Here is a 9,462-nt window from a genome sequence, read left to right on the forward strand (position 1 = left end):
TAGAATAGTAGCAGCAGAGTCTTCAATCATAAAGCAGAGTGAGCTAATAATAGCTCTATATTAACACAGAGGTGACAGTCTCACAATGTCAATGACTGATCATAAAGACACGGACATGGATTGAAATCAAAGTTCAACATGCTCCAAAAGGTGGGTGATCACCAAAAGAGGCAGTGTTTGTTGGATCATCAGAACACATGCATATCAAGTCACTGGCAATAACAAAACATGAACATTTAACAAACTTGTCCTCTATACTCATGTAATCGGTATGAACTAAGAAGTTCCTCAGTATCACCTTGGCTCGTGCATATCACCTTGGCTGCTACATACTGCAATCATGACAGGAAGTACATACTATAATAAGTAGAGCGGGAAGGAAAGCTTTATATAACAGAATCAGTAGATAGATGACTTACATATGTTATATTGCACGTGAAGTAATGGGCAATGAGAAAAGGTATAGTGAATATCACATGCATATATATAGTACTCCTAGAAGAGAGTGAAGTAGTTATGAGGTATGGAAGGCATATCTTTACAGAACAATCAGAGTCTATATTAACAAAAGTTGACCAGCAAAGATCAAACATGCGCCTAGGACTACTGAGCAGAAACATTTGCATATGTGAATTTTCATGGAACATGCCAACAGATAATACCTAGAAGTATTTGGCTACACATCTTCTTCTTCCATAGGTGTTCAAGTCCATAGCCATATGGGAATGGTGAAAAATATGGTCCATTACATGTATCCCTACCAATATATTCATCACCTGGTCATCAATAAGTGATACCCACTTCTTTGCTGCAACATTGTCTTTAGTACCAAGAACATTTCCAACATTTAAAGGAACTATTTCTTGAAATCGGCAAAAGAAGAAAACAAATGGTTAAAGGACATATCTTAAGAGCACAGTTCTTAAATTCAAAATTAACATTATGAAGGCCTCAACACATCGTAAAAATTAGACATGCAAAAAACAATTAATTCATTTGCAGCAAGACACAATGCAAAACCATTGATAACAAAACTACAGGTTTTATCATTATATATCTTATTCACCTCACGAATACCTGAATTTAGTCATACAGGGGAATGGGGCTTGTGTTTGGAGTTGACGGACACCTCAAGATGTGCACGGCCGCTAGCTAAATTTATAAACGGAAATTATGTTGGGTAACAAAGAGTAATAAACATGGTGCCCACGCCTGTGTAGATCAGCCATCCCGAGTCTCCTGCCATGCATGTTAAAGATTATTGCCACCATACTATATTCATAAGATGGTATAAAGCTTATATCGTGCATACTACCACTACATACAACATAGAGCTTTTTCGCAATGCATGCAAGATCACGAGCATACCATCTATGTGTAAGTAGGTTACACGCCATCTCCAATCCTCATTCAACTTCACCAATTTTGCTTCAATAATGTTGGAATTCACTTTCCTAAATCCTCTACAAGATCCTCGGCATCACAAATTGCTTATGATGTCCAAGCGATCATGCTTTCCTGTCCAGCAAAGGGATTACACAGCTAAATCAACGATGGACAAAGATTTCGAAAGCATATGCCCCAGCTATGAAGGCAAAGTCACCCATGGCTGAAATCTTAATCCACACACCACTAATCTGCAGATGAAGGCATTTTCGACAATCAGGAAAAATATACAATGACCTATCTTGACAAAAAGACCAACATGCATCCAACGCTCAGAAAGGAACACTACACTCTTCCTAGGTTCTCACTGTAACCTAGTTTAGTAATGCACGAGCATGAAACAAATTGCACTAACTGTACCAAAATCATGTGTCATTTGCATAGACAGGTGGGCAGTCAAAGAGGAAGAAAATGAGAGAGAAATAAGAAGAGTGGGGGCTAGAGGCAGGGAGAATCGGCGGTGGCTCACGTCGTCATGTAAGTTTGTTTACCTGGCTAAGTAGCTTTGGCTTATTAGTAGATGCAAATGCTATCTCATGCATTGTCCTGCAATGTTCAGAACATAGAGAGAACTAATCAACTACACAGAACAATATAACGTCACGATTTTATCCCTTGAAACAAATTGGCAATATCATTCTAAGAAAGTATGGAGCTAATTATGTCTAAAACAAATATCTAAAATGTTTTTAGAAGCAGATTTGCAACACTAAATACTACTTCTAATGATGTGCCAAATAAAAACTTGCAGCAATATTATTAAGGCTAAACTCTTTAAATTGAATTGCAACATTGTAAAATGCAAGCATATTATCACACCAGCATACTACTTGCCTTAGTAACCATGGACAGAGACATCAGACAACCATGTTAAGAAACTGAATTTGTAGAGAAAAAGCATGTCTTAACGTAAACAAATTTAGTGTTAACTTTGCAAGACTCTGTTGTGTCGGAAGACATTACCTGAAAAAGTTGTCGGGCAAACCTAATCTGTCATTATCATAAGGTGGTCATATCTCAAGCCTTTCGTGCTATCATACTTCTTTTCATGTTGCAGACCTAATATTTTCTTTATATTTTGGATCTCTGCATTCCCCATTAACTGCTTATGGCTTGCTTCTCTCACATTTAAATTTACCCCTGAGAGGAAACACACCATAGTGATCCCATCCGCCATCTGCAATGAAATCAGGCTAAACTCTTCAGTATGACAGTGAAATCGCAGACTATGTTTTTTTAATAGGTTCGTATTACTCACAGCCAAAGCCTTTGTTGAATCTCCTTCAGTAAGGATCAAGGTGCACTTGTCAGAGTTCTTCCGTCATTTGCATTCTGTAACAAGTTAGATATATGCAGTACTTGCCAGATTGTTGGAAAGATTCTGTAACCAGTCTACTTCTACATGTGGCACTGGATTAACTATTGAGTTACGTACGTAGTCTTTTCAGGTGATGTATTTTTTTTCTAGTTAGCTGAAAAATGTCTAGCACAGAAATAATATATATAGGAAAATAGTGCCGATAAAGTATACTTTCATGACAAATTTTATGGCAAAATTTGCTACATGATGAACTTACTAAACGTATTTAGATAAATTAACACTCCACTTTACTGGATCGAGTTTCCTAAACATTTCATTGTGTGTGAAAGATTTAACGAACCATGACATTGCTACATGAGAAACCACAAATGGAACCATAGCAAAAAAGAGAGTACTATTCACAAATAACAGTAGATTTAACATCCCCTGCATTATTGAATATACTTAAATTGTCTTGATGCCAAGCAGGGCCGTATCTCTGCATGTGCAACCGGAGCAGCTGCACAGGGCCCCAAAATTTTTGGGGCCTCTAATTTGTCTAAGCATGTATTAATGAGAGGACTACAGATAAAAAAGTTGAGCGGGGGGAATACAAATAAATGAACCGTGAGATTGTAAAGAGAAAGAAATAGTACTACTGGCAGCTAACTGTGTAACCACTACCCACCGAGGCCCACAACCAAACTACTAGTCTCTTTTTCATAGCCCAAAGGAGAACTCTCGAAGCAGATTACCAGACGCATCGAATTCTCCAGATTAATTCGCTGGAAATTAACTGTTCCTCAGTGCCCACCAGCAAATCAAATCCCCAGATTAATTCGCTGGAAATTAACTCCCAGCCTCTTCGTCTCCTTCCTCCAATGGCTTACATTTATCGAAGAAGAAAGCCATTGATGGCAAGTTCACCAAGGAACTACCAGTATCAATTACTAGGCGCTTTTCTACCTCTTCTTCCATTGATCCATCCAATGGACTCCATCAAAAATTCAGATGATTGGAATCTCCCTGCTTGGTCACCGGCTCGACCCAATCCCTGGAGCAGAAGTTGTTTCATAATCATTACTCAACAACCAAAGGTCGTTTCTTCCCTTTTCACCTATCTGTTCTTAAATTGATTTATTGTTCTTTCTTGAATCTGTGCACCATTCTAGCAAATATTAAAAAAAAATCTATGACACCCTTGGCATCCTAATGGCTCGAAGATTTTTCTTTCGGTGTGATGTAATTCTTTGAGAAATCAATACTACCACAAATCTGCAGTGATTAGTAAAATTAAATTTTAATTGTCTTTATTATACATGGGGCCTAAATTGTGATTTGCTCCGGGGCCTAGATTCCCGTGGTACAGCCCTGATGCTAAGTTTACATCAATAACCACTTTTCTTTGAAACAAAAAGAAAATGCTAAGCAAGACACTTCTAACATTCCCTTAAAATATTGCTACATCAATGCATGATAACAGTTGCATGAAAAAAGCAATTGGCCTAGCTGGTGTATGTATGTTCCAACCAAATCTGAATAAGTATAATGCTCTTATGCTTAAAAAATGCTGTTTTCACATATGAACCTATTCAGTCAGCAGTCCAACTATTCAAGTATTGATCCATACATGCATGTACCCTGCATACCATGAATTTAGTAATAAAGCAAACAGCAGGCACCTGTGGCAGTCCAATTGATTTTGTTGGCCTGCACAGCGTTTTTTGGCCGGCCACAGAATCGATCAGCAGAGGCTGTTGTGTACGTGTGTGTTGCTGCTGTACAAAGCATCATCCAGTAATACTCCGGAAGTAGCAGTCAGCTTGCTTTGTCATCGTCGTCGCCATAAGCACTCGCTGGTGTGGGGCTGTGCCAATAAATTGTACGCGTCAACTAATTCCACCCCTTGATCACCACCTCAACCAAACAAGAATATTTGGCATCAAATTGATAAAGAGCGAACCTGAATCTGACTATGTATCAAGGGGCTGGAATTTTGTTGGAGGAAGGAACACCACCGTCATCCCACAGGGAAGAGCGTGTGCATCTCTGCCGTGCATCTCCCCCTTGATGCCTCTCTCGTTCGTCGGGTGGACGGGCGGCGACGCTGGGGCAGGACGTCTCTATGGCCCGCGCTGCTCCTGCAGAGGAAGACCATGATGGCGTTGTGGACCACCGCCGCTGCTTGAGCTCCTCCTGTGAGTCCGGAGCTCCTCCTTGGGTCGCCGCTGCAAGTGTGGGGATGGAGGCAGAGGGAACACTAGCTTGTGACTAAGGGGAGAAGAGGAAGCGGCGTCTGAGTCGAAGGGAGGAAGATGGCGGCGCTACTGACCTTTGAGCCGGGATGGCGGCGGCGGCGGCGACCCACTTCTCATCGCCCCTGTCTCGGCAACGGGCACCTGGCCTTCCTCCGGTTCGCTCCTGAGATCCAAATCGATCGAGAAGATCAGGGGAGATGTGGTTGGAGGAGGTCCAGCTCGGGATGGGAGATGAAGAGAGAGAGCACGAGCGCGGGCGGCGGCGGCGGCGGCGTCGTGAACCCTAGCTGGGGAGGAGAGAACAAATAATGGACGCTATGTGCGAGAGGTGCGAGAGTCGCTCACCTTTTGTTTCTCTCCTCCTGCACAGTAAAACACAGCGACAGTAAAAACTGCTTACGTGGCTATCGCAAAAGGGCGCACATTGCGCGACTGTTAAAGGGTTTTATTACCATCAGGAAGTTGAATAAGGGATGTTTCTTGGAGTAGTACACGCACATGTGACCCGTAACATGCCCGTGACTTCCTTTTTAAATGGTTTAAAAAATGTCTTTTAAGTACCGTTAAAAGGAGGAGACATGTAACGACCATTCATTCATTAGGTTAACCACCGAACAATCCCGCTCGAGCCCCAAAACAAAGAAAAAAGGTGATCTATATGAGCCAGTAGTCCTTTACTTGCCTGTCGGGCACTTTCCTCTTCTCTCCATCCAATGATCCAAACTCGCGCACTAATCGTGCTTCTTTGCTCTCCTCTTGTCTCGCAAAACTATGGAGTGTGTCGACCTATCTCGTGATCAAGTTTCCAGAGATGGTAGCGGACTTTTGCCAATGCTGTTGGCGGTGGAGAAGGTGTCGGGATGTGGCGGCAGCGAGTTTGTCTTATCCTTCAATTTCGATGATTTTTTCACAACCCGCCTTGATTCCCCTGACGTGCCTCCCACGGGTAGACCTTGGCTAGTTCTATAATCTTGTTTATGCTTTCATTTTCCCCTTTGCACGCACGCAACATGTTGTTAAAGGGATTGCTTGCAATCAAATGAGTGTAGATGGACTAAAGCGTAAATGCATCATTCTTTACGACTGGGCGAGAGGATGAGAGTTTGAGCTTTGGAGAAGATATAAGTAAAGATATTTGTAATTTAGTCTCACTTTCTCTCTTTTCTTGTTTAGTGAAAATGATGCGGCAGTAGCGAGCTTATCTCCCCCTCGACATCGATGATCTTTTCACAAACCACCATGATTCACTCGATTTCTGCCTTCCATGGGTAGATCTCGGTTAGTTTGATACTCTCGCTTGCTTGTACTTTATTTTCCCCTTTGCACGCAGAAAACATTTTTTTGAAGGGGTTGTTGGCTATCAAATTTATGCAGATAGGCTAAAGCCTAAAGGGCACCACTCTTCATGACCGGGTGGGAGGATGAGAGTTTTCGCTTTGGAGAAGATACAAGTAAAGATATTTGTAATTTGGTCTCAATTATCTTTTTTTCTTGTTTAGCGCGAATAATATGGCGTGATGTGAAAGTGATATGTCTACTGCATCACTATTTCTTATTATAATTTACTCTTTATTAATAATATTTTGCATTATTACTCAATTCTAATGCACCCCCCCCTTCAAATTGCATGTAACACACGAAGAGGAAAATTGTCTGGAAAATAGTGGCAAAACAAAGGATAGAATAAAATATATATTTTCCTAGAGCTTCGAAGGACCTGGAAAATTTATTGATTATTTCCCAAACGAAAGAAGCTGGAGGCCATAAGACAGGCCAAAGTGGGCCCACCATGCGGCAAGGACACACGACCCCCCCCCTAGGCCATGTGGGGAGGTCGCATGCATCCCTTGGCCACTGCATATTGACACCCTTTGTCTATAAATTCTTATTTGACCTGAAAAGTTTGTGGATAATTTTGGGGATTTTTCGGCTCCATCTGCGAGGCGAAGGACTTTTGCCCCCTGGCAGGTTGATTTTGCCAAATATTCATACCTCTCGGAGAGGGAACTCAAAGTCTTCGTCGTCACCAACACTCTGGATCATCACAGGGATCGTCGTCTTCATCAACACGATCATCCCATCTATCTGTTCTATGAACTTTCTTCTCAAATCCTTTGTCGAGAGTAGTTCTAGTGTTGATTGCCTTTTGTAATTGTTGCTTCAATTTTCTTTTTGTGAAAGATTCATATGTTCAGATTGTTATTCATATATTCATCTTCACTGGTCATGATCCATATGATGTGTTGTGAGTATTTTGTTAAGATCTTGAGGACATGGGATAAATGTTGTTGCTAGCAATCTTTTGAAGTTGACTCTAGTCCGATGTTTTGATATTGTGTCGTTGTGTTATTCTCTATTGGTGTTGTGCGAATGTCAACTACACACCACTACACCTATAAGGGCCTATAGAAGAGCATTGTGTGATTAACTTGTTTATGGTTGGATGGATGGAGTGACAAATATTACCGTACCCTAAGTTTATGAACTGCTACATGAGGGGTTATGAAACCCTAGAACTTATTGATATGGTTAAATTGTTAACTAAATTAATCTCTTGCATTTGCGGATGTTTGCATAGAGGTATGATCGTAAGTGAGTTGTTTGTTCAAGTAAGAACAACACCTACCCTAACAAAGTAAGACCAACACCTTATCATAGGTTTCATCGCACAGCAATTTATCAAAGCAATGAATGATAACCCAATGAGTACTGATGAAAGTTACTACATGAAATACACGTGTGTCCTTGAGAACTTCTTGCTCCATATAATATAATCGGCTTGTCCTTAACATAATTAATGATTGAGCCACTTGCTGCACCATTGCACCTTTGTTACTATTTACTTTCTTGCAATTATCGTTGCTTTCAAACAATCCATCAAACACTCTTTCAGATTTTACAATGATCTTCTGCTACTTTCCACAAACTAATTTCTTCTGCTCCTTGTTGGGCTCGACACTCCTACTTATCAAAGAGGCTACAATAGATCATTCTATACTTATGGGTTATTAGGAAGCAATCTTATAACTTGCTAATGCTAAATTAGGAAAAATAAATCAACTCTCCCAAATCTCACCTACCCATACTATTAAAAATCACACATGTTCATCGCTCCTAACTCATTACCTCCACGCCTTGTTCCCTCGCTGTCTTACTTGAGCTCCACAGTCGGCCCTAGGTCATGGCGAGAAGTCGATGTCTCGGGCCCACCTCAAATAAAGGCTCAATGAATGTACATACATAGGTATATTTTGAAAATATATTTTTGCTTAATAAAACACCAACAATAATAAAATAAAAATGTCGTTGTCGACGGATATCCATGAATGATTAGTTAAGTTAGGACTATGGTGATACTTCCCCTCCTCTTTACATTGGGGTTTGGGGCTCTAGCACCGTCCCCTCACAACACAACACTATATTTTTAATAGTTACTTGCATGGAGTACATGTATCTTGTATCACTATTGGTATCATACAATCTCATACACATTGTGTATCGAGGCCATATTTGATATCAAAATTACATTTCTGAACTAAAGTTTGGTCGTTAGGCATATAGATTGTGCATATAGATTATATTTTTAAATGCTACTCCCTGGGTTCCAAAATGTAGTGCATATAGATTATTTGAAAAGCCAAACTTTGATAAAATTTATAGATAAAAACTACTTATATATAGAATGCCTAATATATAAAATATGAAACTACATCTTATGATGAGTATAATGATAGATAAGTTTGGCATTCTAGTGAAGGAAATATGCCCTAAAGGAAATAATAAGTTATTATTTATTTCCTTATATCATGATAAATGTTTATTATTCATGCTAGAATTGTATTAACCGGAAACATAATACATGTGTGAATACATAGACAAAAACAGAGAGTCACTAGTATGCCTCTACTTGACTAGCTCGTTAATCAAAGATGGTTATGTTTCCTAACCATAGACATGAGTTGTCATTTGATTAACGGGATCACATCATTAGGAGAATGATGTGATTGACTTGACCCATTCCGTTAGCTTAGCACTTGATCGTTTAGTTTGTTGCTATTGCTTTCTTCATAACTTATACATGTTCCTATGACTATGAGATTATGCAACTCCCGTTTACCGAAGGAACACTTTGTGTGCTACCAAACATCACAACGTAACTGGGTGATTATAAAGGTGCTCTACAGGTGTCTCCGAAGGTACTTGTTGGGTTGGCGTATTTCGAGATTAGGATTTGTCACTCTGATTGTCGGAGAGGTATCTCTGGGCCCTCTCGGTAATGCACATCACTCAAGCCTTGCAAGCATTGCAACTAATAAGTTAGTTTCAGGATGATGTATTACGGAACGAGTAAAGAGACTTGCCGGTAACGAGATTGAACTAGGTATTGAGATACCGACGATCGAATCCCGGGCAAGTAACATACCGATGACAAAGGGAACAACGTATGTTGTTATGCGA

General features: G+C 40.2%; 1 long non-coding RNA gene across 18 annotated transcripts; it reads right to left on the reverse strand.

Moving 5' to 3' along the window:
• LOC125542928 lies at positions 1-5,340 on the reverse strand. 18 transcript variants are annotated; one of them, XR_007298182.1, is made up of 10 exons: positions 5,079-5,339; positions 4,710-4,974; positions 2,705-4,613; positions 2,410-2,623; positions 1,938-1,992; positions 1,369-1,518; positions 1,078-1,239; positions 663-757; positions 420-495; positions 1-332 (listed from the first exon to the last, which is right to left on the reverse strand). It is a non-coding gene; the product is annotated as an uncharacterized LOC125542928 (long non-coding RNA). The 18 variants fall into 18 exon arrangements; XR_007298173.1 differs by having other exon boundaries at positions 1-212; positions 299-332; positions 663-1,239; XR_007298185.1 differs by lacking the exon at positions 420-495 and having other exon boundaries at positions 1-212; positions 299-332; positions 663-1,239.
• Between the last annotated feature and the right edge of the window lie 4,122 nt (positions 5,341-9,462).

The sequence above is a fragment of the Triticum urartu genome, chromosome 3, assembly GCF_003073215.2.
Source record: "Triticum urartu cultivar G1812 chromosome 3, Tu2.1, whole genome shotgun sequence".
Taxonomy (NCBI): domain Eukaryota; kingdom Viridiplantae; phylum Streptophyta; class Magnoliopsida; order Poales; family Poaceae; genus Triticum; species Triticum urartu.